This window comes from Bombus flavifrons, chromosome 6, assembly GCF_040668555.2.
Source record: "Bombus flavifrons isolate JBK064 chromosome 6, iyBomFlav1_principal, whole genome shotgun sequence".
In the NCBI taxonomy this organism is placed as follows: Eukaryota; Metazoa; Arthropoda; class Insecta; order Hymenoptera; family Apidae; genus Bombus; species Bombus flavifrons.
Genome location: NC_138447.1, coordinates 14,487,160 through 14,514,818, shown reverse-complemented (window position 1 = coordinate 14,514,818; position 27,659 = coordinate 14,487,160). Strand labels below are relative to the sequence as shown.

The 27,659-nt window shown below is 42.7% G+C and overlaps 1 protein-coding gene and 1 long non-coding RNA gene across 8 annotated transcripts in view; one reads left to right on the top strand and one right to left on the bottom strand.

Moving 5' to 3' along the window:
- The window catches only part of LOC138180701 (uncharacterized), a 374,745-nt gene that overhangs the window by 107,058 nt on the left and 240,028 nt on the right, over positions 1-27,659 (bottom strand). The gene's annotated exons all lie outside the window — the stretch shown is intronic.
- LOC138180704 (uncharacterized) overlaps positions 1-27,659 on the top strand; it is a 144,064-nt gene that overhangs the window by 82,926 nt on the left and 33,479 nt on the right. The window contains exons 3-4 of one of the 2 annotated variants that reach the window (XR_011173357.1): positions 24,737-25,405; positions 25,482-25,818. This is a non-coding gene — a long non-coding RNA (uncharacterized LOC138180704). Of the gene's footprint in view, positions 1-24,736; positions 25,406-25,481; positions 27,174-27,659 lie in introns of those variants that run through there. The other variant, XR_011173356.1, reaches the window with a different exon arrangement.

Here is a 27,659-nt window from a genome sequence, read left to right as displayed (position 1 = left end):
TAGTCTAGGATCTTCGCACTTAAAATCACCGTCTCTGCTCAAACTCATCTATTAATCACCTCGATTATTAATGCGATCCTACAAATAACAGTAGACGATATTTCCCATACAATATATTCTCAATAGATTCTATCTTATCTCTTGTAATCATAAAAATTCTCCCCTGTACTGAAAGCCGCCGATTATTATCTTGCGAATATCGACTAACCAAAATTACCTCCGATCTAAATCAATTCTCTGCTAAACCTCAGCAGCCAAGATCAGGCATCGCTGTTCTTACAACCTTCATAATTCTCCGTCGACCTATCGAGGAAATCCGAATGAGCTCTTCGTATCCGTGGCACGGGTCGATGGGTGTGTAACCTCTGCATCGAGCATGGTTCGATCGCGCGTAACCCCGTGTCGTGGCGGTGAGGAAGCGAGAGGAGGAAAGATCGAGAACGAAGGACAGAAGAGCGGTGTTCCTGTCCGGACGATACGCGGAGGGGCCCCGTTTGGTGTTGGAGTCGGTGTCCCGGTGTGGTGTTGGTGTCGACGAGCCGCGTGGGTAACCGGTTTGGCGGGTCCTGCAGTTGCAACGCACGCACGTGTACGTATCGGCGCGAGCTGGCTGAGCGTGCACCAGGTACGCACGCACACACCTGCGGCCCCGCGTGTCCAGCGGCAGAGGATCCGAACGAACGAACGTATTATACAGCCGAGATACTGGTCTAAATATAGCAACGCATTTACATACGAGTCCTAAAGACCAGGGCTGGATTAATGTGTAGGCGAAACGGACAGCTGTCCCTCTCTCTGTCCGGCTTTCTTGTTCGTCGTGGAGACTGGATCCGTTTGCTTTGACAATCGAACGGACGATTTTCTTCCTGGCGACAGGTAATTCTACGAAGGAAAGACGCGGGCGTCCATTTTGATAGAAGCGAAGATTCGATATACTCGTACGTGATTTTTAAAAGAATAAAAGTAGCATTTTTTTAGTTTAATTTTTATTCGATATTTCGCGAGCGTTGTAATGTTTGGTTGGTTCATAGTTAAGTTCTAAGTACACGATTTTTTGAAAAAACCAAGACGATACTTGTTGTTTCTGTTTAATTAGTTACGATATATTCCGAGCCTCGTTTTTAGATTTGAAACTGATTCGTAACTGCAAATATTATATTATATATTGTGTTTAACAAAATCTCCAAAAACCAGAGAATTATTATAGCGCTAGCCGCAACAAAAGGTAGGTAAAATGCTACCTAAAGGCTACTACAAAAAGATCTTACACGTGACGTTGACAACAATGAACGTCATTGTCCAGAAAAAGATGAAAAAGGGTCCCTTTAATTTGCGACAACTCTCACGAAAGGTCAAAGCCGACGGACCTCGTGTTTCTGGCGGTCTGGTCGGATGATCCCTGGACGAACGAGAGATTTCCGAGAGAGATTAGAGGTTCCTACGAACTTGCTTCTGGAGTTCGGGGTCTGCAACGATCCTTCGAAACCGGCCCCTGTCGATGTTGATACGCCACGCTTCATCCCCCGCAGATAATCGTTCCGCATGGTCAGATAAAATCTCAGCGATTTACAATCGGAAAAGAAAAATCCCTGCAGATGTAGCAAACATTTTGTGTATCCTAATTGTGTTTATAATAGTAATTACTATTATATTATTGATATCTGAATATTTTACAACAGTATTAACGATCATTCATTTTTAATGCGAGTCGACGTGTAGAAATGACTGCATCCTTGAAACTATTTTTATTCGCTATTAATATTCGCAATTATATAACATACACAACGTACGATCTATTTCTCTACAATTTGTTTGACTATTAAAAAAGAGAATTCTATCGTAAAACTATTTAAAATTATTATAAAACTATATAAAAGAGAGGTAATATAGTAATTGTTATTTTGCAATGCAATCTTCTATCACTCATCGGACTATTTCACTTTGTCATCAAAATTTTAGATTACTGAACGAAAAGAAAAAGAAGAAGATTCAATGCAAACTGGTAACGTACTTTAAATAATTTAATAATAATTACTTTGCAATGTACAGCTGCCAATGAATCTTCGATATAAATCGAAGCATGGAAACAGTTCCATCTCGAAAATTATTCCTCTTTTCCATTATCCTCTCCAACTCGGTGACTAGTCGAATTTTCCCCGGGTGCTCAGATTCATCGTACGCGACACAGAAGTCTCTGGAACCGGGCTAAGGATTCACTTTCTCGGCCCTCGACTCGGGAAATAAATGATGAACTTGACAGGTCCGCTCGTAACACGGTAAAGAAGGAGAAACGAACCAAACCAGAGAAGGAAGGTGAAATCCAACGAGGCAGACCGACGAGAAGGAGAATCAGATCTCACCTTCCTTCTCCTTCTTCACCCTCTCGTTCTTCCTCCCGCCCCCTTTCCATCTCGAAACAAATTATCAACGCATCAAATATAACTTAGCTCGGCTACCGTATTCTTAAGCCGTCTCCGCTTCGAGGCCGTCTTTATTATTTCTTATTTACTCGTCTGGTTTTATTGGCGGGCAGCTCGGTCCGCCACTTTTAATTGGCCGCTCGTACGTGCCACCGATGATTCGGTGCTTCAACGAGTTTACACGCGACTCGATCGTTAACGACACCCTTCGCATCTCGTTCGTACGTATCCTCGAGTTTTCGTCGTTACCTTTTTCTTTTCTCTTTGTTTTTTCCTTTTATTTCATTTTTTTTTTTTTTTTTTTTTGCTTCCTGTCAGATCGACCGTTTTATGATCGCAAAGATATTCTATTAGTTTCTCATTCTAAAAACTTATTAGCTTCCTAGAATCTTATCTGCTTTCTTTGATTGCTCGTTCAATCGGTAATATATTTCGATCTTAGGTAATATATTTACGATCATCAAGAACCACCGCATCAGTATTCCAGTCTTATTTGTTGTTAGCGAATGCTTATGCCAGTCAGTAGCGATTTTATTTATAACACGACTGCCACCAAGGCGACCGTGATCTTTGCGCGACAATGAAAATTATCGTCGATGGTAGACACGACTCTGGATCGTAGAAGATTGTGATTTACTGGTAGTGCTCGTGCCTTTACAGTTGTTCTTATGTACATACCGTCTCTGGCTGTCGAGTTATGTCCACGTGCAAAAGTTTCGCTTCCCTAACTACGATGCTACGTTATAAATATCAAATTGTACTTGGTTGTCCATATTATTGTTACATAAGTAGATAATCCATTTACATTCTATTTTCAATTTTCATTTACATCCTATCCCTTTGATGATACTCGTAAGAATCTGCATTTACACGAGCCTCTGCAATTCGCTAATCAACGAACTGCTTTAACGAACGTGTATCTGTAAAGTTCATTTCCGTTTCTCAATTTTACACAAAATAAATAAACGTAAAAAATGTCGAACAGTTCTAATTCGATGACCGCGGACGGCAACATCGATCCCTGACCAAAACCTGTCTAACCTCACGGCAGCAAACAAGTATGGAACGAATCGAATGCTGAGATCGTCAGGTTCCATTCGAGACGCCATAACAGCACCGTTACACGAGCTTCCAACAAAACGATTTTCCCTTTCTTCTCTCCAACATCATCGAAACCTAACGTCCCAGCCAGAACAGCCTCGGAAACGGTGGAACAAAAGCGTGACGCTTCTTCAGTCTGGCGAAACTCCCATTTACCGCTGAATTATTCTATCCATCGCTCGTTTCAATCCTCTCCTCGTCTCCTATCGATCATCGACGATCAACCATTTCCAAGTATCTCTTCGCCTATTCCCTCTCGAAAGATCATGCAACCTTCGAACGGGCTCGCCGACATCAGACGGCGATTTCCGCGCCAATAAAAACCTCGCTGGCGCATAATTTAACGTTCTGTAGGGTAATACGCTCCTCCCCATCGGCAGCCACTGTGCTGCAACCCCGTGCACGGTCGAGAAACGCGCACGAACTGGGATAAACGCTAACTCTGGATCCTGGAACGGTGCCAGCCAGCTCCGTTCATAAATCCGCGCACGTCCTGCGCCGCTACTAGTCACCGATGCGCTACCAGCGCCTCTGCTCTTTTCCTCCTCTTGCCTCGCCGCCAGCCTTTTCGTTCCTAATACACTTCCAGGTGACGCGAAGTCACGTCTTCCACCAACGGGAAAATTACGTTGAAATCAGGGAAAGTTTCGACCAAGATTTGAGCGAACGAAAGGGTGAAAGTCGTTTTTAGAGAATGGCAGTTGGATAGCGAGCGGGGATGGATGCGCAGAATGATGGATTAGTTGGGTTTAGGGAGATCGAGAGATGGTTGAGTTAGGTGGAGAGAGAGTAGGATTTGCTGGGTCCCTATGCATTTATACTTAGTTTGTTTCATGGTAAATTATGGGATTTGGTTTTGAATTTTGATGTAAATTCGACTTGGTATAATTTTGTTGTACAGTTGGAACTGCGTGAGACTTACGTTCGATTGAATGGGCTAATTGGATTTTGGTGGACTGAGAAATAGTTGCTCAGTTAGGTGAGGAGATAGTAAGATCTACCTGGCCCTTTATACATTTATACTTAGTTTGTTTCATGGTAAATTATGGGATTTGGTTTTGAATTTTGATGTAAATTCGACTTGGTATAATTTTGTTGTACAGTTGGAACTGCGTGAGACTTACGTTCGATTGAATGGGCTAATTGGATTTTGGTGGACTGAGAAATAGTTGCTCAGTTAGGTGAGGAGATAGTAAGATCTACTTGGCTCTTTATACATTTATACTTAGTTTGTTTCATGGTAAATTATGGGATTTGGTTTTGAATTTTGATGTAAATTTGACTTCGTTTAATTTTGTAATATAGTTGGAACTGTATAAGAGTTACATTCGATTGAATGGGCTAGTTGGATTTTGGTGGACTGAGAAATAGTTGCTCAGTTAAGTGAAGAGAAAACAAGATTTACCTACGCCTTTATGGATTCTCACTTAATTTGTTTCATGATAAATTATGGGATTTGGTTTTGAATTTTGATGTAAATTTGACTTCGTTTAATTTTGTAATATAGTTGGAACTGTGTGAGACTTACATTCGATTGTATGGGCTAGTTGGAGTTTGATGGACTGAGAAATAGTTGCTCAGTTAGGTGAAGAGAAAACAAGATTTACCTACGCCTTTATGGATTCTCACTTAATTTATTTGAAGGTAAATTACAGAATTTAATATTGAATATCGATATAAATTTGGCATTTGTTTAGATGCAACAAATACGGTAGCATTCTTCGATTCCCAAATCAAAAATTGGTTTCCAAAAAATCCGAATTCCTTAAAACGGCTAAAAATGGATTACTCCACGAAATATTTGGCATCGTTAACGATGTCAAGAATAGATATAGAGCGGCGCGAGATTCCCGTACGAACCATCGATGCTAATGCTCTCTTGGCAGCTCCTGTGCGCAAGATTCTTGCTGTGCGCGAAGTTAATGGAACAGGAAAGACGCTAGTCGCCAGGAACGAGCGTCTCCAGGCTCTTTTACAAAGTGGATTACAAGTTCGACGGACACGTTTCTCGACGACGAAGGAAGGTAAGGGGCTAGGTTGGTTGGCGAGCGGCCAAGCCGTATCGCGAGTCTCTTATCTGACGCGAGGAGCGTTATCGTCGGGCTCCGTTTGAAAGTTTGCTCGACACACCTTTCCTGGAATCGCATTAGCTGTCGGGCAAGGCCGAGGTGACGATCGTTTCAATCCATACAGCGTGTTATTGCGGCCGGCTTTCTGTGCGCAGAATATTAAAAGTCCTCGTCTCTCCTGCTATATAGCAGCTTTAGAGACGCGGCATCCTTCGAGCAAGGATTAAGTAAGCGACGGCCATGAAGCCTCGACGAGAAATTGCGTCTCTTCGGCCTGTGTCCAGTATTCATTGTACTATCGATGGGTCGATGGTGTGCTTATGCGAGCAACATCTTTTAGCGTACGAGGATTTGATCTCTATAAAGCATGATATAGTGGGAAGATTATAATTAGAATATTAGAACCACCAGTAACACAGGATATGTGTTAAAGAAGTAAATACGAAATGTTACGTAAGAAGAAACATAATGTAGCGGGAAAGGTAAATTTTTAATCATGTGTCTTACGGAATATCATTCAGATAATTAAAATTATACTGTGGTGAATTTATCAAATTTCTATGAGAAGTTTTGTTTTCATCATTTTGGTAGTTGGAATGACAATATCGTTCTTCTTGATAGTAATGTTTATAAAAGGGTTATTGTATTTTCATAGACGATTCTTAATTGATAATTTAACCCTTCATAAACAAATTTGTTTTTGGCTTATGAAGAAAAAGATGTTGTTCGATTATTATTTTTACTTCTGATAGCGAAGAGAAAAATTAGTAATTGATACGAACTGATCGTTTAGTAGTCACGCGATAACGCAACAATAAGAAAGTATTGTAGCAATCGTAAGAAATCAAAGCAATAACCGTTTAAAGTAATATACTTAAAAAGTACTAAAGTAATACTTAAAAAATATAAATATAGAGTTATGTAACTTCCAAATTCTCGACGAAAGGAAAACTACATTCTCAAAAAGCGCTCCTACCCCAAGAAACACTTTGATAATTTGATAATTACATTGCATCAAATTAATAAACACATTCGCAAACTTTCTTCCTTTTCGATTCTCATCTTTCCTTCGCATTCTGCAAAGTTTCAAACTTCTGTCAAATTCATGTTGCGAGAAAAGATTGTTTAATTAGTATCAGGAAGATACTGTCTAAACGCTTCAGAAACAATAGGGACGTTGTCGACGACGAGAGTTCACGAACAGTGCTGAAACTTTTGTGCGTGGAGAGCTTTTCGTTCGACCGCATCGCCGTGAAGTTCCGGTTCTTACGCAATCCCCACGTGTAGTTTCGCATGCAGAAGCGGGAGAAGGAAGAAAGAGGAAGAGGAAGATGAACGTAGGAAGGAAAGAAAGAATCGCGTGCACACACGCGTGCCGACGCCAGAAAAGTTTTAATGACGACCCTTCTATATTATGCACGCGATAGTTACGCGCGGCTTTCTTTTTTTCTCTCGCTCCTCAAATAGAGCCGCGTGGAAAAACAACCGCGTTTATACGACGCTCCTGCTCGCGCGACAGAAATCTTCCTTCCCCTGCTGCGCTATTTTTGGAGGAGCAATCAAAGAAACGAGGCTACATTTGCCGGAGAGATTGTACTTCGAAACGCGATTGCACTTGGAAAAATGGAACACTCTACGGTTTGATGGATGATAAAGTTTTTCTTTAACCATTTTAGAGTATGGCGGTACCATTTTTGTATCGTTTCTATTGCACGATTGAAGCTGCTGCGATTGAAATCAGCTGCATCTTTCGGTACTTTGAGCAAATCAACAAAGCGTGTTTCTTTAAACTTTTAATTCAAAAATATAAATTCGTAATCTACTAATATTCGTAGTAATACACTTTCGTACTTTGGCCCACTTGGAAATCAAATTGATCGACTTCACTTTATATAAAATTATCAATTTCGCATAATCCAACTGCTCAGGCGTCACACTAAACAACTCCATAAATTGGAAAGTACGGGTAAACAATGACATTAAAAATACTGTTTTTTTAAATATACCTTAGAATTTACCGTTATTTATGTCATCCTCTTGCAAGTTATTTTTCTCTCGATAATCGTACATTAATCACATACTTATATAGTGAAATGAAGAAATTAATAAGAAACGAAGTAGCCCAATTTCGCCTCTAAGAGATTCGTTTCACAGCGATTGATAATATTTTAAGTGCGCCGCTCTTTCTGTTTAAATAGTTCGATTGAACTTTTAGGATACGCAAATAAGGTCTACCAGAGCGTGTAACGATCGCGTGCTGTCCAAAAACAAGCAACGTGAAATCGCGGTAGCTATAACGCACATGCAACGCCCTTTCGCCGTTTGTAATGCTCTCTGTCGCGCGATTTTTATCGTAAACGCGCAAGCCGCTGGTGGCCTGGCTCGTTTGCGAGAGAACATCGCCGCAAAGCGTTTTTCGAGGAAAGGAGCTTACGCGGGCGGATTACGCGCGGTTTGTTCAATCGATCGGTCAATTAGACGCGCGGCATTAGACCTCGTTGGATGAAAGCTCGATCGACGATCGACGATCGGTCTCGTTTCGATGGCTCACGATTAAAATTACAATCCCGCAGCCGGGATTTCGCGCGCAGCCAAATATTGTCCCGCGATTTGTCGGTCCCGGGGTCGAAACGATCGAATCGGTCCACGGTTTGTGTTTAGTTGGGGCGCGATTGTTTTGTTTACCACGTAGGTGTAATGGAAATTCGATTTATCAGGGAGAGACTGTTTGCTTTTGGTGTTGGTGGTTTTCTTTGATTATTGATAGAAAAATTTGAATTCAGATGCTATTTCGTTCGATTTGCAAATTTGAATACTGCAACTGTCCATGACTAGAGTATTTCATGTCAATGAAACGAAAATGAAAAGCGTACGAAAAAGTGCATGATCTAAAGGGCAAAAGAGTTTTCATTCTTACAGATAGGTTTACATACAATCAGTCAAATTTCCAAAAATACCGGCTAGCTGTGGAAACGATCAACACCTCGAACATGGATAGAAGACTGAAAAGGAAACGCCCAGCAGATCTCGCAAAGGACACAACCTAACAAATACGAAGATGGTATCTCACTGGGGGTAGCCACTCACATGATAATCTAACAGCTAAAAAATTCTACCAAATGTCCAAACTGGACAAATTGTGAATGTAAACAACTAAATAAAAATAAAAAAGAAAAAAAGAATTTCCAAAAATACATCGTTGCAAGTTTGTAGAATTTATATATACAAAATGATGTTTCGATCACTCTTGCAGTCTATTTTGATCACTATGACACGTGTTCTAGTGTTAAACAAGAACTCTGATTTTAAGTGAAATAACTCCTAACAGAAATTCGTTAGGTCCAAGTGTATTTTGACCATCATTTGGCAATACATGCGTTCGTATAATTACAAAAATTCCATACTATGAAAATGAAACGTATTAGGTTGTCCGGAAAGTGTCTTTCTTTTACAGACACGTCTTTTACCACGATGCATCTTTATACAAACATGAAACCTAATCTGTCAAACGTTGTGATCTTTATCTTGATAGAAGAAAATGGATCATACGTAATTCGATAAAATAACGTACATCCATTATTTCCTTTTAAAACGAAAGAAACTTTTCGGACGACCTAATATATACATGGAACCTGGTAAAGAGAACATTTCATTAAAAATTATATTCAAATATATATAAATGCGTGCCAATACCCTTTGTTATCACGATATTTAATCAGCACGTAAATACTATAACAAAAATAAAGATGTACGAAGATTATTGTTAGCTGTTGTATTGTCTTCCAACGTGTATCCTTTCTATTTCAACATATAAAAACAGAAAAAGGAGCGAAGCAGAAGAGACGAAACACGGACACGTGAAACAACGAGTGAACACGAAAGAGGGTAAAGCAGGGTGAAGAATAGATATCGTCGTCGATCTGGATACGCTCTAGACAGACATACGATCTGATAGTCGTGGATCACGCGTACCGATAGGCCGATAAACAGACGGAACGAGAAAGCAGCGGACAAGATCGAATCTGGAATAGCACGATTTAATGAAAATTAACACGGGGCGGATTATGTTGGACAAATTGCAACAAATGCGTGGTGCGGGCAAGTACACACGCGTCGCGTTGGCCCGTAATTATGCCAGGCGCCAGAGCCTTGAAATTTTTCGATACCGGCCACTGGAGCCACCGGTAACTCTGGTTCTGGCTCCCACCCCGAACACGAGACTAGGTCAAGTCTACGTGACTTGACCGCACGAAGGACAAGTCGTACTTGTTCCACGGGCACCGGCGACGTACGACTTGCCACACGGCCACGAAAGTAAAAGCCGACCGGGCAACGGGCCACCGATCATCTCCCGCGACACACAGCTTCGAGACACCTCTCCAGACTCTACCTCCGCTGCCTCCAACAGGTTCTCCATCGTCTAATAATAGCGTATAGTCCGTGAAAGATGTATGATTGGCAGATATAGAATGTTTGTGCATTGACGGAGAATTGAAAGGTGGATAAAATGCACAGGATGCACGGAATATGAAAAAATATATGAAATATCCAGAGTATAGTGCTGGTGATTAAATTGCGAATTTTTATGCACATATATGAAATTAAAAGGTATAAAGATAGAATGCACATAATATACAGAAATGTATAAAATATGCAAAGTGAAGGGCTCATTATAATATTTAACGATTGAAATAAATCTCTGGTTAGATTCTATTTTCTCAATTTCCTTAAATATCCGCAGTCCACAGTCTAATTATGATGTTCGGTTTAGTGGGTGAAACCAATCTTTATTCCATTTAGGCAGATTCCATTTCTACAATTGTGTTCGTAGAAATATGTTTATGAGATTTTAAATTAGAGTATGGAATGATAGTAAAGGTTGATACGTTAGAAGATAGGACATGGCTCATAATAGTCTCAATTGTCTCGTTTACGATGCATTAGCGGCGGAGATTCGCTTTACCACAGTAAGACTATTTGCAGAGGCACTGGTTGGTTATTAGCATGAAAATTCAAGACTCGATGTCGATTTTTTTAAGTCGAGGAGGAATGACACACCACATGCAATGATTAAGCAGTGATGGATTAGGATACGAGGAAAAAGTTTCCCGCATTTATGTTCACTTAGTCCAGGTAAATCAATTATTCCGTGCGCGTAATCCATCTCCCGGCGAAGGTTCCAATTACACGCCGATTCGTAACAATATTACACTTAACGTTCCCGACCGAAGAAAATGCCAGGCTGATCTTTTACGAGGCCAGGGATAGAGCCACGCAACGACGCTCGAACAACATCGTGACTCGATTCGAGCGCGTTTAACAGGTCTAATGAACACTTAACGTTTAGCATAAAACAACAAACGACTCGTGCCTAGATCGGACTAGCGCTCTATACGACAAATTGCGTTTCCACGTTGATTTTTCCAACTTGTCGTACACTAGAACCTGGAAAATCTCAGGTTAATCGTACAATTTGTTTCTCTTTGGAATAATGAAGTTGTTAGGGTGGTAAGTGTTAACGACAAAGATTTCTAACGAAACCAAGAGACTCGCTTCACTTAATTTTGATACTTACACCGTTGATCGCTCAAACGCTATGAACTTTCAACGTTTATCATCTTTGGAAGTTTAATGAGAAGATAAATGGTAAAAACTATCAGGTTAGTTATCAGATTAGTTAGACTTATTTTCTTCAACTACAATTTAGTTGAAATTCTCAATTATAATCTATTTTGTTTTAAAAGATAAAATAAATTATTCCAGTACTTGTAACTTTTTACTGTTTTATATATACATTTTCTTTTTTACTTTTTGTATCTATGTTGTTTACTATATTCTATGTATTCACATCTTTTCAAATCTTTACGTATTTAAACGTATCAGGTTTTTCTGCGTACGAAATCTTTTATCTCGCATGTGTCCAAATTTTTCGACTCTGAGAATGGAAGTTGCACTGTCTGGTGGTTTCCATGAGGCGAGTTCTTCTATTCAGAACGGAACACGCTGGGTATCGGAACCTCGGAGGCAGTTAATTAAGATTAGCTCAATTATACGCGTTTAACCCACTTTCGCCAGCGTTGCGCAAAACCGTTCAACGGCTCTGAAACACTGCGACAGATGCTAATAACGATTTCCACCGGTTTTAATAAGAGCAGCCGGCAAAAAGCGCGCAACGAACACGACCGACTCGTTGCCACGGACTCGCGTTACCGCCTAATGAACCGCAATTAATCCTACAATTCGAACGTGTATTTATTAATAATCCTGGTGACGATTACACGGAGGACCGTGATGCTCGATGAATCATCGTGACAGACCGTTTTGCTCTTAACACTTTTACAGATCAGTCGATTAAATTTATATAAAGTAATCTCCCACGAAAATTTTCGAAATTATCTAAAATAATCTTAAATAATTATTATTTAATTATTATTAAATTATATTAAGTATTTTGTCAAGCACAAAGTTAAAGTCTTCTCCCTTGCATTTTATATCTTGTCATATACCTTTCATCTTAAAAGTTTCACACTTTTGTCGTTTAGTTTTAACTGTACAAATATTCTCGGTGCTGTCGCATAACTACCAACTCTTTATTCTAATTAACTACGGCGCACTTTCAGGAATTTGCGAGATTTTTTGCAAAGTATAAGGACAAAGTCATCCTACGAATAAGTCTTCCATTTTAATTCCTCTATCGCAAGCCTTATATTTTAGTCGTCTAGTGTTTACATTGTGTAATTTCAAACGCGGACAGAGACGATCGGACCAGTGTGCGAACGTGTTCATTGAAAATCGGAGGATCACGGGCGCAAAATGTTAGAAACGTTCGGGGGCTGGTTGAAATCCCTGCGGTCGATGGGAGAGCAGTGACGCTTAAAAATAGTCGTTGAGTGCGATACGTTTAAGCGAAACAGCAGGGAAGGCTGAAATGAGCCAAGATAACGGTACGTTGGAGACAGTATCTGGTTCAAGGGCTGAGCTCTGCGCGCTTTTAAGAAAGTCTTCGACCTCGCGGGAGATGTGAACATATGACAGCCGGAGAACGAGAGGAAGAAGGATTATAGATAGTATAATATCGATAGAACGAATCTGCAAGATTTCGTTCCAATTGCAGCTTTTAATCCGTGATTTTCTTCTCTTAAATATTCACCAAAGTATATGGAACATTAGTATAGAATAATTGTTTGATAAAAATGTATATATTACATTCTCTGGGATATAAAATCATTTCTACCTCTACCTTTACTTATCGCGCAACGAATACTTGAATTTCCAAAAAATTCTTTGACACGTATACCGAGATAAACTTTCAGCTATGAGACGATTGTAACGAAAGTATTAATACCGATACATTAACGTCAATACACTCGGAAGATATCACGGTAAAATCACACAGTCACAGACCGTAAAATTATTTGAGAAAATAATATTCTATATTATAACAATAATAAACTTTTGTATGTCAAACATCTACGCGTTAGAAAAACAAGAAAAAAAATTCAAATAAAAAGAAATCTTAATCTAATCGACTATCATATTCTCTCTCTTTGTCTGTGTCAAAAGAAAAAAAAAACATTAAAAAATAGAGTGAGAGATAGAAAGAATCACGTGGCTCTTGGAACAAAACCGAAGGCGCATAACCTCGCGACACGAGCACCTCGATGGCACGAGTCCGGCGATCTCGGCGCGGGAGAGGGTGGGAGGACATTGGAGAGGGCACACACGACGTGCAAGCAACGAGCAGGAGGCAGGAGGGACGGCAGCTCGACCATACGTTTGAGTTGGTTGACCCGGCGCGGCCACGTTCCTACCTTCACCTCAACTTCGTCCTAAGGAATTGCCTTCACGCTTGCGATTTCATTCCGCGCGACCGCCGCTTTATTCCTGAATTGACCCCGCGCCGTTGAACTTGTCCCGGTAATTGATGGGTCGACCGAAGGAAAAACGAACGGCCAACTGCTAGGATAATCGATCTCCCGCGATACTTCCCTGCAACGAATATTTATCATGAATTACACTGGCACGGTTTTACTCGATAACATTGCTTGGAAAGTTCGATCGTACAAAGCAATAGCGACATAATCAATTATTCGTTAGAAACTGGAGAAATTACCGCCAAGGATGATGGAACGATTCTACGAAGACGTTTCCGTCGAATTATTTCTATTTCGCAAGATCATCGACAGGGGTTTTAAATTGGAGATTACCTTGAATTTCGTATCGTAGTTTACACAGAGCGATATTGGCTTCAACTTAAACGCGTATGCAATGTGCACGTTTCAAAAATAAACCACCGGTGACAATCGGAGTATACGGTGACAAACTCGCGGGATAAAAGTCTGAAAGGTTCAGCGTACGGCGGAGAGGGTTGGCCATCTTCGACGAGCACCCCTTACCGACATAATTCACAGGAACGGGACATTTTCCGGTTTCGAGGATCCGAGAGGAGGAAGCGTGTCTCTGTAAAGCTGGAGAGGTAGAAACGAAACGAAGATCCGAGTAAAGCCGGTATTACGAGAGGTAGCAGATCGAAATAGTGCGGAAAGAGGGAGAGAAGGGCAGTGGCTGTTGGCGAAGGAGAGAGAAAGAGGGAGAGATTAACGGAGGGCTGGCTAAAGGGAGGAGAGACGGAGGATGGGGGAGGGAAGAAAAAAGCAAAGGGCAAGAGGGAAGAAAGGAGACGGAAAGAGGGAACCTGGAGGATTGTGTGCCTCTGGCGCGATGTTCAGCTCGTGGAGGATTACTACCTCTCGAAGAGACGAAGAGAAAAGAGCGAAGGAGCGAGGCAGAGGGCAAAGAAAAGGGGGAGAAAACGAGGGAAAGAGCGAGAGGCGAGAGCAAGGCGACGAGGAGGGGCCGACATCACGTCGTCAATCATGGTCCAGTTGCTTCTATGTACTACATACTCTCGCTGAGCGCGGAGAGCGGACCTGTACATGCTACTGCATTGTGGCGCACAATGTTCAATCATCTCTGCGTCGATTCCTTCGGCTTTAATTGAAGAAAGGGTCCGTCGAAACCACCACGCGGCCGCGGTGGGGCAAAATGTCCGCTGGAGGGACGAGGAAAGACACGGTGCGGTAAGAAATAAGAAAAAGAAAGAGTACGGGAGCAAGAGTGACGGCCGACAAGAGGCAGGAAGAAAGAGGAAGAGAAAGAGAGAGGGATAGAAAGGAAGAACGAAAGAAACGGAACGGAATAGGGAAAAAAAGAAAGCGCCGTGGGGGTGTCGTTGACCCCACGACGACGATATTGTGTACCACTTGAGTGTTTAAGTCGAGGCCTCGAAGGACCCCGGCCAAGGAACAAGGACCTCCTCAGCCACACTCAGCCGAGTCCTTGGGGCCACGGATCATTAACCAGAGCGAACCGCGAAATACGAAATCACGCCGAAAATCACGGACCTTTTGATTCGCGTGCACGCCCCATCGCCATCGCCATCCCTATTCCCCTTTGCCCCTTATTTTTATTCCTCCTGTTGCGAAAAAAACGGTTCGAGTGGCGGTGTCGCTGGAGAGTGCACGAAACGAACGGAATAAAGAAGAAAAGGAGAGGAAGGAAACGCGGGAAACGCGAAACTCACCAATTTGTTGCGAAACGCACTATCGATTCTCGGTGGCCGACCATTTTTTCGGCGAAAAGGGGAAGGGCAGGTCGTCGAGTGTTCTCCCTCGCGAGCACGACAATGAAACTCTCTCGCCGTTCTGGAGCCTCAATTATGATCCGGCAATAAGGAGAAAAAAATATCACCTAACGACCGCGACATTACTCGTAACAATTAACCCTCTAGAACCGAAGAGAGACCAACGAAGCTGTTCAAGGATCGGGCACACTTTTTTTTCTTCCTTTCTTCCCCGTTGCGTCGTTTCCTTTACTTCCACCGGCTGCTCCTCGATACTCGTTCCCTACCGTAATGAACCGAAGAAAATTGATCCCGTCATGCTTGTTACCGACCGCCTTATTATCAATCGTCTCGCTGGCGATTCGCGATGCGAATTCAATTACTTGACTTCGTGTTTACGATCACCCCTTTCGAACAATATTTTAGACATAACGTGGCATCAAAGACAAGAATCAACCCTTCGTAGAATAGGGCGTATCGAACGAACCTCGTCATATCGTCGACTACGTCAACACTACGAGACTTTTGAAATAATATTACAGTCGGTTCTTTGATTCACCTCATTTTACGGTTTAGATAATGCGCTACATCACTTTGAGCGTGTGTATAATTAATTCAAATACTCCTATCGATCTAAAATTGCCTCAAAATACAAACTTTTCAAGACACCTTAAAGCGATAGGATTTAACACGTAAATAATAAATATATGGTCTTGGGAAAAATATAAAGCGACTTTAAGAAAGACGAAGAGAAAGCAGGATCTTAAAAGCAATTCTTCTTTCCACGATATTCCTCCTTCGAAACCATCTCCATTACGTTCTATACATTTCCCAGTATCGCTATGAACGAAGCATACCTATACGAGTATTTGGATACTCCGTTGAGTGTGAGACACTCTGTATGCGCGAATTGCAAATATCAGGAAGCCAATCCGAAGACACCAGCCAAGCGTATCTTAGCGTTTCGTCGCGTTCGCAAAGTGTTGCTGGAACAACGTTCCCCGAAAACAGAAGTCACAAAGGGATTTCACCCTTGAAACAACGGAATCGACGTTTTGGTAGTTGACTAGATGCTGCGTGAGCAAACGTCGTCCGTACCACCTTCAGACACGACTTCTGTGGCCGTCGGGTTACGCGAAATGAGATCCATTACGCGATTTCCTGCGAACACGATCTACGGAGTAGAAAGCAGAAGTTGAGGACGATGGGAGGGGAGAACAGCCCGAAGGAGGACGGAGTCGGAGGGATACAATGGCGCGGATCGTGGCTCCTGCCGCGGCAGCCACCTCGTATGCCCTTCGGTTATGGTAAACGCACGGTAAGTCGAGATACGATGTAGAGGTATACGCCCTGAGCCGCTTAAGTTACAAAACAGCGGCGGTAATTAGCTCAGTTGGCGCCGGCTCATCCTACTTCGCTGCGTTTTCTCTTTCCACGATCCTACGTCGCGTTTCTTTGTAACACCCGTGATGAAACGAACAGGGGAGCGAGTCTGTAAGCTGGTTCTTGGCTGTACGCGTTAGGGTTGATACGAGATTGAAGAAAGAGAGATACTGCAAGATGTTATACGATGAGAGATAAATGTAAGATGTTTAATCTGTCAACCTGGTCATCCCTTAATCGAAAAGTTTTCTAATTATGAAACTGGAAGCTAACGAACACGCGTCAATTTCGAACAGATGGATTTTGATTTCTTTAAATATTTTTGATATATTTTATTTTCAATAGAACTGAGAATGAAATGTGTACGGTCTTAAGCGTATCTGATCGATGCTTTTCGATGGTTTAATTTATCTCGTTATATCTTTGCCCGTACTATAATTCACAAATTTTACAAGGGATTAACATCGTTGATGATTTAGCTCGAAATTCTTCGTCGTTGAATCGCTCTGTACATTCGCCACGAACGATTCTTCTTCGCCTTCCATTCTGTTCACCAGACTGCGTAACCTCTGTTTATACAAACGTCCATGTTTCTTTCTGTACATCCTCCCTCGCGCCTTCTTCTTTTTCCCCGTCTGTTTCTTCTCTCCACTGTTTACCCTGCAAGTCGTACAACGCAGAATTCGCCCGTCCATATTCCACCAGACTTTCATCCGAATATTTCAAGAACCACCTTTTAACGTCCACGAGTAACCATAATGGCGAACCACTCGTCGACTTCGTAGAGAAGCGTTCCACTTCCCAAAAGCATTCGCTTCGATCCTCCGCTATGATACGCATCCATTCTCCCATCGACAACCACCTCATCTTTGTACCAGTTTACTTTTCGTTTCTCGGAAAATTCCAGCTTGGTATCCTTCGTTCGCAAGACCAACGACGAGACACGCTCTCTGTCTACGAACGCTCAACAAGAATCGCAAACTCACACGAACGTTCCTTCCACAGCACTCTCAAAGAATCCAAAAGCAAATCGTCTTGCAACTCCATCGAAGTCTTCAACGTCCCAAGCACAACGTCCACTCTACTAAACGCCTCTGTCCCGTTTCAATAGAATCTTACTCGTCTCTGTTCTCTTCTAACTCGTTCTCCTCCGACACGCACTTTATTCCCAATTCGAAACTCTCGAATTCTACGCTCGTTGCACCTTCCTGGCTCACTGCGATGGCGATGTGTCTCGCTCCTGACAGCCAAAGTGGATTGCATCGAGGATTATCCCTATGCACCGTTGACCCTCAGTTTACTGGTACATCGTGAAATTCTGTATCGCCGGGCAGCTGCATTAGGATAATGAGCCTCGTGAAGCAATCGGGAGCCGAACCATTGGCAAGTTTAGCTTGACGACGTTAACGCGCTCGCTCGCGGTTTGAGAAAGACGCCTTTGAGCCGTTCGATTCGATAGTTGTGCGCCACCGACGTAAGTATAGGCAAGTGTTTTGATCGCGATCGTACTTTGCGAGATATTTGACTGGAAAATATTTAGAGATTGAGAAAGTGATTTCTTAGATCATGATAAGCTGACCGACTCTAATTTCTAGCTTACATCGTACGAAGCATTGAGAAGATTTTTTGGTAGAAGACAAGAAGGGCAGTAATTAGAGTGTTCGTTGAAGTACGCGCATTGTATTAAACCATGTCACCGGTGCTTCTTATTTCTTTATTTTTTCAGGCAGTTTGAACCTCTATGAAACAATTATTTCGCGATGCATTATACCTACGTAGCTTGTTCTTATATCTCCTTGTCTGCACATAAGATTATAATATCATGTATCATCGTCTCATCTAGCTTAGCGTCTCGATTATTGTCACACTGTTACGACATAACAAACGCTATATTCGACTTGAAGCAAAGATTCGATTACTTAGGCCAAAGGAGCAATACAAAAGTACACGAATCTTAATATTATTGCCATCAGTTATGGTTCGAGTCATCTTCCATCCCGCAATATGAAGTTCAGTTATCGCATCCGAATCGAATCGCTCACGAAAGCCCATCACGTCGTATCCTATGTCACGTAATTGTCCGCTTCCTTGGCCGTGCATCGTAACTCCTCGCCTCTGCTCCGAATACTAAAGCCACCTAACTCGTTAATAAATCAAACGAAACATCGCGGTTCGACAAATCCGTCGTGGTTCCCACAATGAAATATCATCGAATGCTGTTCGTTTCTCGATCGCCTCCTCGCCGAAAGTTCAATGCACGAGCCACGTTTAAACGTGGTTCTCGATTAAGGGTGTAAGAAATCCGCTGGGAAATCCCTTTTGCGCGCTGTTAAATCCCACTTCTCGCCCTTTTGCTTTCGAAGGGAAGCGTTCGAGGAGCTTCCTTGAAAGGAACGACAATCGAGCAGCGTACGCGTGACGCTTATACGTGACGCAGGTTCTCTCTGCTCGTCGCAATCGTATGTGCACGCTGAGATACCGTTAGCCGTACCCGTCACGCGCCACTCGATACGTCACGCCGCCTGCGACGAAACCCAGTCGATCATAATGATCCCCCGTCGAAGAAGGCTAATCGACCAAGGGATCGATCAAGCGTTCGTCGCAGAGGAGTACACGCTAAAAACGTTAATGCGTTCCGTCGTGGAACCGCGACAGGAGTCGAGCGAAGAACATTGTGACGAAACGGTACACCGTATAGAAGGATGTGATTCTCTTATAGGTTGTTAGAGTGTCATCGTCGAGGATGACGAAAGTGATTGATATTCTCCGCGAGAAATATCGTTTCGAGGGAACGATATAAGAAACACGGGGCGTCAGGGAATCAGCGAAAGCAAGCGTGCAACGTTTTAATACACCGATTACACCAGTTGGCAAGAGTTACACTTCATAAAGCTATGATTCAGAAACGCTAAAATCGCGGGTTTCGGGATCGGTGAACAGCAACAAACGATACATCTCGAGTCGCCGATCGGAAACGGATCGCCAGTTGGAACTTGTCTGCGAGAAGAAGTGAAACTTTCCGGGGCTGAATCTCTTTCGTGCTGTAAGAGAATTTTCTCTTTATCGATTGTTATCATTTTTCTGGTGTTTCCGTGAGGGAGATATGATAATGCACTAAAATGAAAGGACAGTATTATGAAAAATAGATATACGTAGTCCGATACAATTAAATGATCGCTAATATGAAAGCTTCAGTCTCATCAATATCAAGGAGAGAAAAACAATGAAAAGAAATAGAACTTGACATTTATCGTTTAGTTGATCGACAAATTTTCCTAACATAAGAGAATTAATCGGTCTAACGAAACGATAAATTGATATTTTCTCCAAATGACAATTAGTCAGTTTCATTCAATACAACGAAACCACGGAACCGACAAATACGAAGAAGCCTGGTTCCACTCTGGATTGGGAGGATCATAGCCTAGCGGCGAATCTCCGAATGATCGAACATTCTCGATCGACAGCCCTCGCTACCGGTGGTACCAACGTCGCTGTTCGAGATAAAGCCGCGCAGATCGAGCGGTGATAGCGGCTCGTACACAAACTCGCAGCGTAAGATCCCGCGCGAGGTTCTTGGACAGACAGAAAGGAATACATGTAAAGAAAGAAGCAGACAAGAGAGGCAGAAAGAAAGAGAGAGAGCACGGTACATACGTACCGGGGAAGCCGAACGAAAGGTGAAGGAAGAGGGAGAGGCGAGAAAAAGGAGAAAGAGCCTCTACGGTCGGCGTCACGCTGTCGGGTACACCGGTTTCGCTCTCCTCCCTCTTCCCGGCGTTCTCCACCAGCGCAAACACACATTCACGAACACACTACACACGACGTGACTCTTGGCTTACTCGCGAGCTCTCGCGCGCGCTACACGCGCAATATCGCGAAACGCGCGGCACCAGGGACTCGCATTGATGTGCCTGCGTGTCAGGTAATCGTATGTAATTGCCGGCTAGGATAATTAGCGATCAACAATAAACTTCTGCCTCGCTCTCGACGCTTCTACCCGCCCCTTAAACCCGACGAGGAGTCGCGGCTGCAGTTGCACGTGTGCACAGACGAGGGACACATCCAGTCGAGGTGAGCTCTCTGTGGCATCTACGCGTTAAACGATTCTCCCTTTCTCTTTTCCACGATCACGCTCATCCTTTTCTTCGCCTACGATCCTTCGCCATCCTGTCTATCCGTTTATCTATTTCTCTTCTTTCCTCCAGAGTTTCCTTTTAGCAAGAGGTTTTTAGCAGGAAGAAAGGAGACGGATGGCGTTGCACGGTAGTCCACAGGGCCGATCGAGCAGCCTGGGGATGCTGTTAATAATATGCTACGCGAGTAGACGCGTTACTCGCGCTACTACCAGCCACTGACCAGTCACGGACCATGATACAACGAACGTAGGAAGGGTATGAAAACGGGAGCCAGTGAAGGATAGACTAGCTTCGACGAGAGGCTGCACCGATTCAGTCCTAGTGCCCCTTTGCACCAAAGCTGGTTCGATCGATCGACGAAACGCCAGGCCACGACCTCCAGCTTTGACTCAGAGAGCCAAAGCTCCGGTGACGAGCGTCTTCGGATCTAACGTACGATATAATACGGTCCATCGTGCAAATGGAATCCGATGAATGCTTCTGTACGCACACACGTGCTCGATTATTGCCACCGCAGCTCTTTAATCTAGACACGCTCGAATTATTTTGTAATATCTTTTAAACAATCTTATTTTCCTTCATTTCACCGAACGTATCAATTAGATGTTTCATTAGCGATGGCTAATTTCCAAAACAATGTATATCCTTCCAAATGGTACTGATATTTCAAGGATGGAAAAATAAAATTAGGTAGCTTGTAATTTTTCTTCTGAAAACATGATAAATATATTATTATTCCATATAACGACACTGTGCAATTTAGCGATAATAGAATCGCATATACGTTACGTTATAAGTAGAAATCTATCGAATAGTACATTGTCATCAGTGCAATTGACATAATTTTGTTCGTTGTTCGACGGCATCTTGCTTAAACGTTACGGAACGAAGTCACCGTGTCCCTGGAAACGTGACCTGTTCGATAGAGTCCAGAGATATGCGACGATTTGTTTTCTGGAGTCGAGAGATGTGCAGCGATTTGTTCGTCTAGAGTCTGGGGAGATATGGATACAATTTTCTTAGAATCCTTTGATCGATACGTTTGAAGATGGCGACGAGAAATATCGTTATTTTGGACGTGGGATGGTGATCCGCGTGGATAGCGGCCAATCGAGTCTGGCACGAGTAGTTTCGAGAGCATTTTGAAGAGAGCGTTCGTGGGAACACGAGACACGTCTGGATCGTCGGAACATGCCGCGGTTAAGTAGCTACAAGTGCAACAGGAGCTTGTACGATACAATGGTGTCCCAGTTTTTCATGAGTCTGCCCCTGAGTTTCGTGTCGTGTCGATACTTCCAGACACGCGCGATCATTCTCTCGATGGATAATAACGGCGAATAAAAAACTTAGAAATGATAAACTCGAACTTAGAAACTAGAATTATAAAGTTCAATCTAATGGAAGATCAGGGAAATACTTAGCGTCGTGCTTTACTCGAAAGAAAATTACTATTTGGAAATATAACAACCTTTTGGTAGTAATTATGAATTACTGAACCTTACCATTGTCAATTTGACATTAATAACAAAGTATAGAAAACGTTTATACAAAATTTAGAGATGCGAAAATGCACAGAATACACGCAATGCACGCAACGTGCAAAACTATGCAAAATTTTTCAAACATAGTACTCTTTATAATATTTAGCGAATAAAATAATTGTGTTCTAGACTCCATTCTTCGAATCATGCTCGTAAAAATATGAATTTGCATAAACACCCGCAGTCTAATAATAAATAAATTCACAGGCACCTGAAACTCTTTCGTTCCGAAGATTTTCCGTTTCTAGCTACAAAACTAACTACAAAGCTTCTAAACTACAAAAATACATAATTTGCTGATCAATAATATCGAAAAGTGCATGATATACAAAATGCAAAGATATCGACAAACTACTGAAATGAGCGTAAACCGGTCACCCACCGTACAAATCTAAACCCTTTCGATTACAGCAATTATCTAAAATATCGTAATACGTCGTACATTATTCTGATTCGAAGAAAAGGAGGATTGTCTATGCACGTGAACCGACTGTCCACGACGACGTCTTAAACGACGACGTGCCGCGGCGGCCGTCTGCGTAATTAGGCGATCCAGCCGCGCACCTGTGCACTCCCATGACGTGTCTGCCATGTGGAATAATCGGACGACGGCAAGCAAAAAAATCTTCGACCCGATTTGTCAATACAGGATCTCGGCGGAGATTAGTCACGCGCGGCCGTAATACCTTGCGAACACGGGCCCGCTCGCTTCGATATCCGTGAGGCTAGATCGACCAGGGGGATGCGATTAGCTGATCGAAATCCCGGCGTCTTCGAGTCTGTCCTCGGGGATCCGCACGGGTAAACGATGGCCCGCGAGAATTCCTCTACACCAGAATTGATACGGTCTATGCCTTGTATATGTCATAGTACGTGGTACGGGTTCGCCTGAACGTGATACGTTGAAATTTTGGTGACGAGAAACTGCAAAGGAGGATAATCCCGATGATGGGATTAGGCAGAACTTTATGAATAAACTGCAAGTTTTACGTATCGCAGATTTGTATTTGTATGAAATTTATTAAAAGAGTAGACTCTAGGCAGATATTTGATTTGCGTATAAATATTATCACGACTATTCTTGGTTATACTTTTAAATTTCTCGCAAAGTATAGAAATGCAGCAGCACGCTAGTTTATGAAATAGACGATTAAATGGCTTGGATTATTATTTGGCGTTTAAGGAGCCGAGAAAGTGCAAGGGATTAAATCTTCGATATAGTGATATTAAATATATCTTAATATGTGAATATCAACATAACATTACTGTTAAAAATAGAAAATGGATATTATTGTAATGTAAACATATCGTGCTTCGTTGAGAAAATATCGCTTTTCCTAACGGTTGTCACTCAATGCATTTTCATTTGGATCTATTAGTGTGTAGTTCAATTAACGCATAGTTAATGCATACTTCTAGTTATATCAACTTTGAGAGTCGAATATGAATGTTTGGGATTGGGATTATAATCAGAGCAACAGTCTGAGGTGAAACGCCTCGATGTTCGTCGATTCTGGACAAAGGAAAGGAAAACAGATGTTCTTGATCCGATGATGCAATTGATGCTTTGATGCACTGAGGGTTGTTGATCGTGAAACGGAGAGCACATCGACGTGTACACGGTACCGTTCCGCTTTACGTTCAAATATTGCAACTCGGTAACTGGATCGAAAAATGCCTTATAAATTATGTTTCCGTGTTGCTGTAATTTCTTACTCATAACGGTCATCGATTATAGAACGCAGGTGCGAGTGAGATAATGGAGCAGTATCAGTAGGAAACGCGGGGTGTGGCGAAAAGGCGCGAAGGAGGAGATACCAGCGCGTAATGTAAAGGGAGCAATCGCGTGTATGCACATGTAACTCGAGACAGAAAGAAGGAAAGAAAAAGAACAGATCAAATAGAAACCTACGCTATTGCCGCTAAAACTATGGAACTTATTAAAACTGTAGGTCTCAGATTTATCGAAGAATATACGTATCTACGTGTTTCGAGGAAATTAATATTCAATCTTATGGAGATAGACGTTTAATTGTATCGTCGGCTTGTCAAAAGAGCGACATAGCTGAGAAAAAATACATTTTTCAGGAAATTACTTTCGAACGAGAAGTTCAAAGTGGAAGACCATTTAGCAGTAAAAACTTTTCTCTCGAATGTAGCTGGTAATTTCTGGATCTTTTAAAGAACCTCTAGAATATATTAAAATAACCGTCTGTATAATTGCAATATTATTCTCTTTAAATGCACGGTATAATTATTTTTAATTTCATTAAGTAATTAACACGCTTCTGTCCTAGTATATACTTCACTTTTGGAATTAATTTTTGAAATGTGTCTATTTATCCTCATCACGCACATCGTTTAATTTAAACCACCTATATATTAACATATTTCCCTACACGTAAATTTCTAGTACTAGCGTCAAATATAAAAACCTTTTAAACAAATTCTATGAATGAAGTTACAGCAAGAACTGGGAAATAGGAAACGGAAGAGCAGAGTGGCCGCTCGGAAGGCGACAAAAGGTTCTGTGGTGGCGGCGATCGGATCACGACCTACGAAGCTTTTCGAAGCGGGCCGCGGTCGAAGAAGCGTGGGTCGCCAGAAATAGAAGGGAAGATACGCGAATTCGTAACCGGCCGGTTCTTAGCCCGACTCTCGAAAGAAGAAGAGGAAGAAGAAGAAGAAGAAGACGACAACGGAGACGAGGAAAGAGAAGAAGAAAGGAGGACGCGCGGAGCCGGCCCCGCGCGCGGTTTATCAACCTTATCTCCCTCCTTCTCTCGCCCTCCTGCTTCCTCGTGCGCGTCCCGCAGGCGAAAAACAAAGTCAGTAAAGTTACGGCGAAACGCAAGCAACACGAAACGAGGGTCAAAATCCTTGCGCTTCGAAGGATGCTGCTGCCGTTGCCGCTGCTGCTGCCGCTGCTGCTGCCGCTGTACGCTCGAGGGACGCTCTGAACCGGAGGAGGAAGAGAAAGAGGAGGCAAAGCAATGGTAGTGGTGGTTCTAAAGGAAAGAAGAAGAGGAAGAAAGGCGAACCGTGTACCGAAGAAGAGGAACAAAGCGAGTCGAGTGAAAGAGACGATCGCGAACGTGAATGTAGAAGCGAGATAAATGTATATATACAGGTATATATATACATATATATGTAGATATATAGATATATGTTTATATATATATATGTATATATATATATATATAGAGAGAGAGAGAGAGAGAGCAAGCAAGAGAAAAAGTTAGAGAGAAAGGGAGAGAAATGGACGCAGCAAAAGAAGCAAGAGGAACAGAACGAGGATAAGGGGTCAAAGGAAGGGAAGGGTAAAGCTACTGCGCGTTAGCTGTGCCTGTAGTACTCTACCTTCGCGGCCTCTGCCACCTCCACCTCGACCGGCTCACCTGAAGACAAGTTACCCCGCAATAAAAACACCGAGAAAATTATATGCCTCCCGGCCGCGCGCGCCAGCGCCAAGCAAAAGGACCACTTGGCTTTCCTACTAACGCGGAGAAAAGGAGAGCAGAGGACAGAGAAACGGACAGAGAGGTAAGAACTTGGGACCATAGGTAGAAGAAGAGACGAAAGTATACCGGACGAAGAACCGGGGTATCAGGAGAGAAAGAGCGAGACGCCGCGTTTGGCAAGAGAAAAAACCGCGACGCGAAGCGAAACGAATAGAAAGAGAGAGAGAAGAAGGAAGAGCGTTCGAAGGAGATGATCCAGAGGGATGGAAAGAGAGAGACGGTTGTCGCTGTCTTTCTCGATTGGGCCCTAAGGCCTGCCGAGGAGCCGTTGAAGGAAAGGACTGTATAAAGGAAGAAACCGTGCATCGCCACGGAAGCCTCGATCAAGCCACTAAAGCCGGCGTCTCTCTAATACACAGGGTGTTCCACTTCGGTTGCAGCGTAAGGTCTCGTTCGGGTCCAGTCTATTGTGCTCGGAAACGCGTCTTTTTATGCACTCGACGTGCTGGAAGGATCGGTGATCTTCTTCTACGGTGGCGTCGTGAGCGGCCATCCTTCCAATCCGGCCATCTCCTCGCTCGTGTTCTCTCGTGTCGTAGGATGTTGTTCTAATAGAAAACAAGAGGAACATCGTTTATCCTTCGACGCGATTTTATCGTTCACCGATTAGAATAATATTCTAGTAGCCTCCAAGATCCTCTCTCTTTCTTTCTCCGTATCTAACCATCTGTTGTACACGTAGATCCTAATCGATTGTTTCAGTGGATTAAAGCGAACCTGTTAAACGCTGTTCCACAAGATCATGTACTATGCATGTAACGTTGAAACGGGCGTTCGATCAGCATCGAAGGAAATCAATGGTCGTTTTTACGAGCGAGACGCATCGTCGAGTAAAATCGATACGCGTCCACGATCCACGCTCGAAGCTGCTCGCCCGTATTCCGAATAAAATTCAGGCCAGTAACAATCTCCCGGTGACGAACGGAGAACGACGACTGGTTTCATACAGGAGAGAGCGAGACAGCAACACAACAGACCAGTCCGGCCAGCTGATGAGCCGGTTCTCCGATATACTTTTGTTTCCTCTTATTTCCTCGCTCCTTCTGCCCCCTCCGTCTTTTTTCTTCCCTTCCTTTTTTTATCGCTAAGGTTCTGGTTCGAGAAGGGACCCGTTCGTGGTGTATTTATACCCAACTCTCACTGGTTCCTCCTCCGTTCGTCCGTTTATACGTGACTCCGAATTTAAGGGTCCCCGGTCCGCGGCCAGCCGTCCCCGGGTGCGTTCCCCGCAGGAGGCAACGCGTACACGCCTCGCGACTTAACGAGCTTTTTGTATATTTCCAATGTACAAAATGAGGATATCTCGGGATCGAGCATGTTCGATTCTTTTATCCCCTTTTATTCGTCGTCTTATCTAATTTTCTTTTCGTTCTGCTTCGAATGCGATCGTTCCTTGATACGATACAACATATCCAACTAGTCTGGGGTAAGATTAAATGTTATATAATATAATTTATATAATATAAACTTTAACGATCAAGGTAAGACTGTTCGAGTTAGTGTATTTTGTAGTAATATTTGGATCTAGCCAAGCAATTTACCTTACGGTTCGGCAAATTCGATTATGAATAATTTTTAAGAGATCTATATTTGAAATCGGAGTATTCAACTCGTTGCTAGTGGCATGACAAACGGACAGTTTTCCACGAGGAAATGACTTCTACTCATCAAAAGGAAAGAAGTTCGCTTAAATGATATTAATATTCTCTATTGCAATCATCGTATTCGAGTAGCTTGAGAATATTTGTTTCTAAAAATTATTCTGTTTATTTTCATTAGATCTTGTATAATCTCGCCTCGTTTTCTCATTTTTGCTGTTTCTTCTTGTTTGTTGTTCTTCGTTATTACATTAAAGACTAATCG